Genomic DNA, 6,000 nt, shown 5'->3' on the forward strand with positions numbered 1-6,000 from the left:
TGAGAATCAATCAAGAATCACTTAACTGACAATGAACCTTGGGAGACTCCAATCCACATCTGAGGAGCCTTCCTGGGAATATTCAAGGTAGCATGTGACCAATGGCTGCCGCCTGCAAACTGAGTCATGCATGGACATGTGACTTGCCCATGTGACTCCAAACTCCATCTTCCTGCTGTAATTTTCCACATTAAGAACAAAGGGGTCCTTCCACATGGCAGAGGATATAAAAGGCCCTGGAAACCCCTCCATTTTGTCTCCAGTCCTGCTTCTGACCTCTGGAGGAACTGTGCTTAAAACTGAAGCCCTGAACAACTCATCCAAGCTGGGATGTTTGTACTCCAGAGACTTGACTGGTTTAAATCATCAGTAATCCCATCAAGCCTGAACAAGCCTGAACTAAGAATTTTGCAATTGTTGTATGTATTTGATTCCATTTAACCAATTTTAACTCTCATCTATATTTCTTTCTTTTGGTGAATAAACCTTTACAATTTAGATTCTAAAGGATTGGCAACAGCATGATTTGTGGGTAAGATCTAATTTGTATATTGACTGGGGTCTGGGACTTGGCCCTTTGGGATCGGGAGAACCTTTTTTCTTTTACTGGGCTATTGGTTTTCATAGAATCATAGAATATCAGAGTTGGAAGGGACCCCTGAAGGTCATCTAGTCCAACCCCCTGCTCGAAGCAGGACCAATTCCAGGTTAAATCATTCATCCCCATAAGGAGTGGTGCTGGTGGTGATACTGGGAAACTGGAGTGTCTGAGGGAATTGCTTGTATGACCCTCTGGTAAACAGTGGGGTAAAACTGAAGTCCTCTCTGTTTGGCTGGTTTGGTGTGCCATAGTAGTGAAGGATCCCCAGTCTTGGGCTGTGACTGCCCTGCTTTAAGCAATTTGTCCTGAATTAATACTCTCAGGAGTGTCCCACCGAAGGCCGTTTTGTTACAGAGGCTAATAAGAATTCTAGGAGGTCTGTGAATAAAAATGTGTGGCCTATCTGCGAGTGTAAAATGAACAAACATGGCTGCTCTACCATAGACAACAAGATGAAGCATGTCTGCACAGGAGAGCTAATATCTTTCAGGGGGTAAGCGGACCATGATCACCTCCGACTGCTCATTAAAAATCACAAGGGATGGAATCAGAGCAGCATTTCTCAAACTTTTCAGATTGGAAACCCCTTATCTGAAGCCAAACATTCCCACAACCTCCTTTTATTTACTATAGAAGTAAGAATAAAAAAATGTATCAATGATGATAATAAGTCTGTGTAATGTGTGTGTGTGTGTTGAGAGATTGACAGAGAATATTTGTCCTTAAATCCTCTGACCATGAAATTGACCAAAATGGACCATGAATTTGGTAGTGCCCTATTCATCAGATTACAATGTGTAGATATTGCAGGCTCTGTTTCTAGTTCTGTTGATTTTTTTAACAGCATTTTTCATCACAAATAGAGTGTGTGTGTATGCGTGTGTGTTTGGAGAGATTTGTCCTTAACAGGTGAGGCTATGCAGGGAGCGAGGGGGAGCGAGATTTTCTTTGCTTTAGGTTGCAATAATATTTCAATGCCTTACAACCCCACACACTCCAATTGACTTTTATGACCATTCCACCCATGGAGGAACACTGAATTGGACCAACAACCCCCCACCGCAAAGAATATTGAAGAATGATACGCGAGATTACTGTGAAAACTCATTTGCAAATGAATTAAATTAGCTACATTTTAAAGCAACCGTTATTCAATAAAATCAGTAATAAATATTATTAAAATCATAGGTCTGGAACACTGAATGGAGAAAGAACAGGGTAAGTATTTGACAATTTGTGTAACTATCACTAATGGTTCCCAGACCTGAAAAAGAGCTCTGTGTGGCTCAAAAGCTTGTCTTTTTCACCGACAGAAGTTGGTCCAGTAAAAGATATTTCCTCCCAAACCTTGTCTCTCTAATATCCTGGGAGCGACACAGCTACAACTGCACCACATACAACTAATGGTTACACTCATATAATGGTTCATGTTGTTAAATATGTCATGCACTGATAAGATTTTATTTTATTTTTTTCTTAAAAATAATGAAGAAACAGAAAATAATGGCTGTATTGGCCAGCGGCAGGTGCAGGGAGCCAAATGAAGCTCCCTGATCCCCAGCCCTGCTAGTAGTTAAAGCAGCAAGGGTTTAGCTTCCACTTTGGGGAGCATGGAGGCTACACCGGGGGGAGTGATTCCTCTTGAACAAGGGAGTTCCCAGGGGGAATCACTGGCCAGTTTAAATTCACTTTGTGAGGATTACATAGTACAAAATGAATTTAGCAGACTAAATAATCTGGCCCACAATTCCAATAAGGAATAGAGCACAACAGAAAACTGTCCATAGCGTGGTGGGGTGTATGAACCCAAACTGGCCAGGAAGGGGCTGACAAGCTGCAGTCACCCAGTCAGCCCCACCCTGCTGCACTTGTGCTAGGTGTCAGGCCTGGAAGGAGCAGTTAGAGGCTGGCTAGGAAGGGGAGCGTGTGTGAGAAGCCTGGCTGTGACCAGGGGCTGAGTGAAGATTGTGGGCTGTCATAGCCTCCCTGTGGGAAGGTAGGCCTGATAGGCTATTGATATGATATGTTACCAGGTACCTGTGGGGGTGTGTTAAGGCAAGCTGCTGCAGCTGGTGTCCACCTGAAAGGTAGGTGGCATGAAAGCTGGGTGTAGTGGGGTGGAAAGTTCTTCTGGTTTGTTTTAATGTTGGCCTTTTATATGGGGGGTCTGCAGCTCTGGATGGGGGTTGGACTTTCTCAGTGCCTTGGCTGGAGGACTAAGCTGTATCTGCAAATGAAGTGTGCTGAGGTTTCTGGGGAACCCGAGGGAAGTGTCTGGAGAACCTGAGGCAGAGCTGCTGCAGTGCTGTGCCTTGCCCTGAAGGATGTGTGCTGGGATGGCATCTCTGCCACACTAACAATGTTCTAAGATACCAGATCCAAAGGCCCGTTAAGCCAGTGGTGGTTGTCCTATTAACTTCAGTGAGCTTTGGACACAAATGGTTGCCTTAATGACTAATATTGCAGTTGCAAATAGAAAAGGGTGCATGGAATCAGTCTCAGACTATCAAAGTCACATTTTCAGTTTTTGACACTTAAATTCAAAGCACCTGGGGAGAATGGAAAAATACTTTTCTATCATCAGATGTCAAGTTTTATACATTCTTAATACCCAGGTAAACTATGAGAAGCAGTTTCAGAATAGATCCAAGCTCACACATAACTATCATCAGCTAGTTTGTTAGTTTATTCATTGATCTTAAATTATGGCTACAATATACAGTGCATTAGAGTTGCTAGGTAATAAGGTAAAAGGCATGCTGGGAACATGCTTGGTGTGGGTTTTGGCTTGTTTAGCTTTTTACCTTTTATTTCTAATATTGGAGACTTTTGACATTGTAGGGGAAAAAAAACCCTAAACTGATACAGACTTTGCTTATAAAGCATATTAGTTGTGACCCTGCCAGGGTGGACATTGTGGCATGGGTGGCTACTCAGGCTGCAATGTAGACATATTCATTGTGGTAGGCACTGTACAAACATGAAGTAAATGACAGTCCCTGCCTAAGCAATCTTACAACCTAAAAGACAATGTAATAGGTGCATGAGAAAAACAAGTGAACCAAAGTCAAGAGTGGGAATAAGAAAAATAATAGGATGTGACTAACATACAGCACAACCATCATAGAAATGAGAGCTAGAAAAGACCTGTTAAGCCATTCAGCCTCTCTGTACCAACTAGGATTTTTCCCTTCCATTTCCAGTATTGGGGCCTTCTATTCCTTATTGTCAAAGAGGTCAAATTCAGTTGTTTAGAATGCTGAAAAAAGAGAATGCTATAGGGAACATTAACAATGGAATATTAACCGTCACTTATTTCCTGTCTCTTTAATATACAGTATATTACAAAAATACAACACAGTAATGTACATTGGAAAACATAATCCCAACTATAGATACAAAATGACAGCATCTAAATTAGCTGTTACCACGCAAGAAAGAGATCTTGGAGTCATTGGGGATGGTTTTCTGAAAGCATCCACTCAATGTGCAGTGGCAGTCAAAAAAGCAAACAGAATGATGGGAATCATTAAGAAAGGGATAGATAATAAGACAGAAAATATCATATTGTCTCTCTATAAATCCATGGTGCGCCCAAATCTTGAATACTATGTGCAGATGTGGTCGCCCCTGTCATAAATATAAAGGGAAGGGTAAACCCCTTTGAAATCCCTCCTGGCCAGGGGAAAGCTCCTCTCACCTGTAAAGGGTTAAGAAGCTAAAGGTAACCTCGCTGGCACCTGACCAAAATGACCAATGAGGAGACAAGATACTTTCAAAAGCTGGGAGGAGGGAGAGAAACAAAGGGTCTGTGTCTGTCTGTAGTCGTCTTGGCCGGGGACAGAACAGGAATGGAGTCTTAGAACTTTTAGTAAGTAATCTAGCTAGGTATGTGTTAGATTATGATTTCTTTAAATGGCTGAGAAAAGAATTGTGCTGAATAGAATAACTATTTCTGTCTGTGTATCTTTTTTGTAACTTAAGGTTTTGCCTAGAGGGGTTCTCTATGTTTTTGAATCTAATTACCCTGTAAGATATCTACCATCCTGATTTTACAGGGGGGATTTCTTTATTTCTATTTACTTCTATTTTTTATTAAAAGTCTTCTTGTAAAACACTGAATGCTTTTTCATTGTTCTCAGATCCAAGGGTTTGGGTCTGTGGTCACCTATGCAAATTGGTGAGGCTTTTTATCCAACATTTCCCAGGAAAGGGGGAGTGCAAGTGTTGGGAGGATTGTTCTTAAGATCCAAGGGTCTGGGTCTGTAGTCACCTAGGCAAATTGGTGAGGCTTTTTACCAAACCTTGTCCAGGAAGTGGGGTGCAAGGTTTTGGGAAGTATTTTTGGGGGAAGGACGCGTCCAAACAGCTCTTCCCCAGTAACCAGTATTAGTTTGGTGGTGGTAGCGGCCAGTCCAAGGTGTAATATTTTGTACCTTGGGGAAGTTTTGACCTAAGCTGGTAAAGATAAGCTTAGGAGGTTTTTCATGCAGGTCCCCACATCTGTACCCTAGAGTTCAGAGTGGGGGAGGAACCGTGACAGCCCCATCTTAAAAAAAAAAAAAAAAAAAAAGACATTGGAATTGGAAAAGGTTCAGAAAAGGGCAACAAAAATAATTAAGGGTATGGAATGGCTGCCATATGAGGAGAGATTAATAAGACTGGGACTTTTCAGCTTGGAAAAGAGACAACTAAGGGGGGATATAATAAAGGTCTGTAAAATTATGATTGGTGTGGAGAAAGTAAATAAGGAAGTGTTATTTATTCCTTCTCATAACACAAGAATGAGGAGTCACCAAATGAAATTAATAGGTAGCAGGTTTAAAACAAACAAAAGGAAGTATTTTTTCACACAACGCACAGTCAACCTGTGGAACTCCTTGCCAAAGGATGTTGTGAAGGTCAAGACTATAACAGGGCTAAAAAAAGAATTAGATACATTCATGGAGGATAGGTCCATTAACAGCTATTAGCCAGGATGGGCAGGGATGGTGTCCCTAGCCTCTGTTTGCCAGAACCTGGGAATGGAAGACAAGGAATGGATCACTTGATGATTACCTGTTCTGTTCATTCCCTTTGGGGCACCTGGCATTGGCGACTGTCAGAAGACAGGATACTGGGCTAGATGGAACTTTGGTCTGACCTAGTATGGCCTTTCTTATGTTCACAGATTTGTAAAGCCATAGATTTTAAGGTAAAACGTGCACATTAGATCAATCATCTACTCTGACCTCCTGCATAACAGATCATAGAATTTCACCCATAATTTAGCTCAGTAACTTATGGTTGAACTAGAGCATATATTTTTAGAAAGATACAGTCCTGATCTAAAGTTTAAGTGATGGAGAAATTACCACATCCCTTTGCAAACTTCTTCAATGGTTAATTACTGTGACTGT

The sequence above is a fragment of the Lepidochelys olivacea genome (genome assembly GCF_965140295.1).
Source record: "Lepidochelys olivacea isolate rLepOli2 genome assembly, chromosome: 7".
Taxonomy (NCBI): Eukaryota; Metazoa; Chordata; order Testudines; family Cheloniidae; genus Lepidochelys; species Lepidochelys olivacea.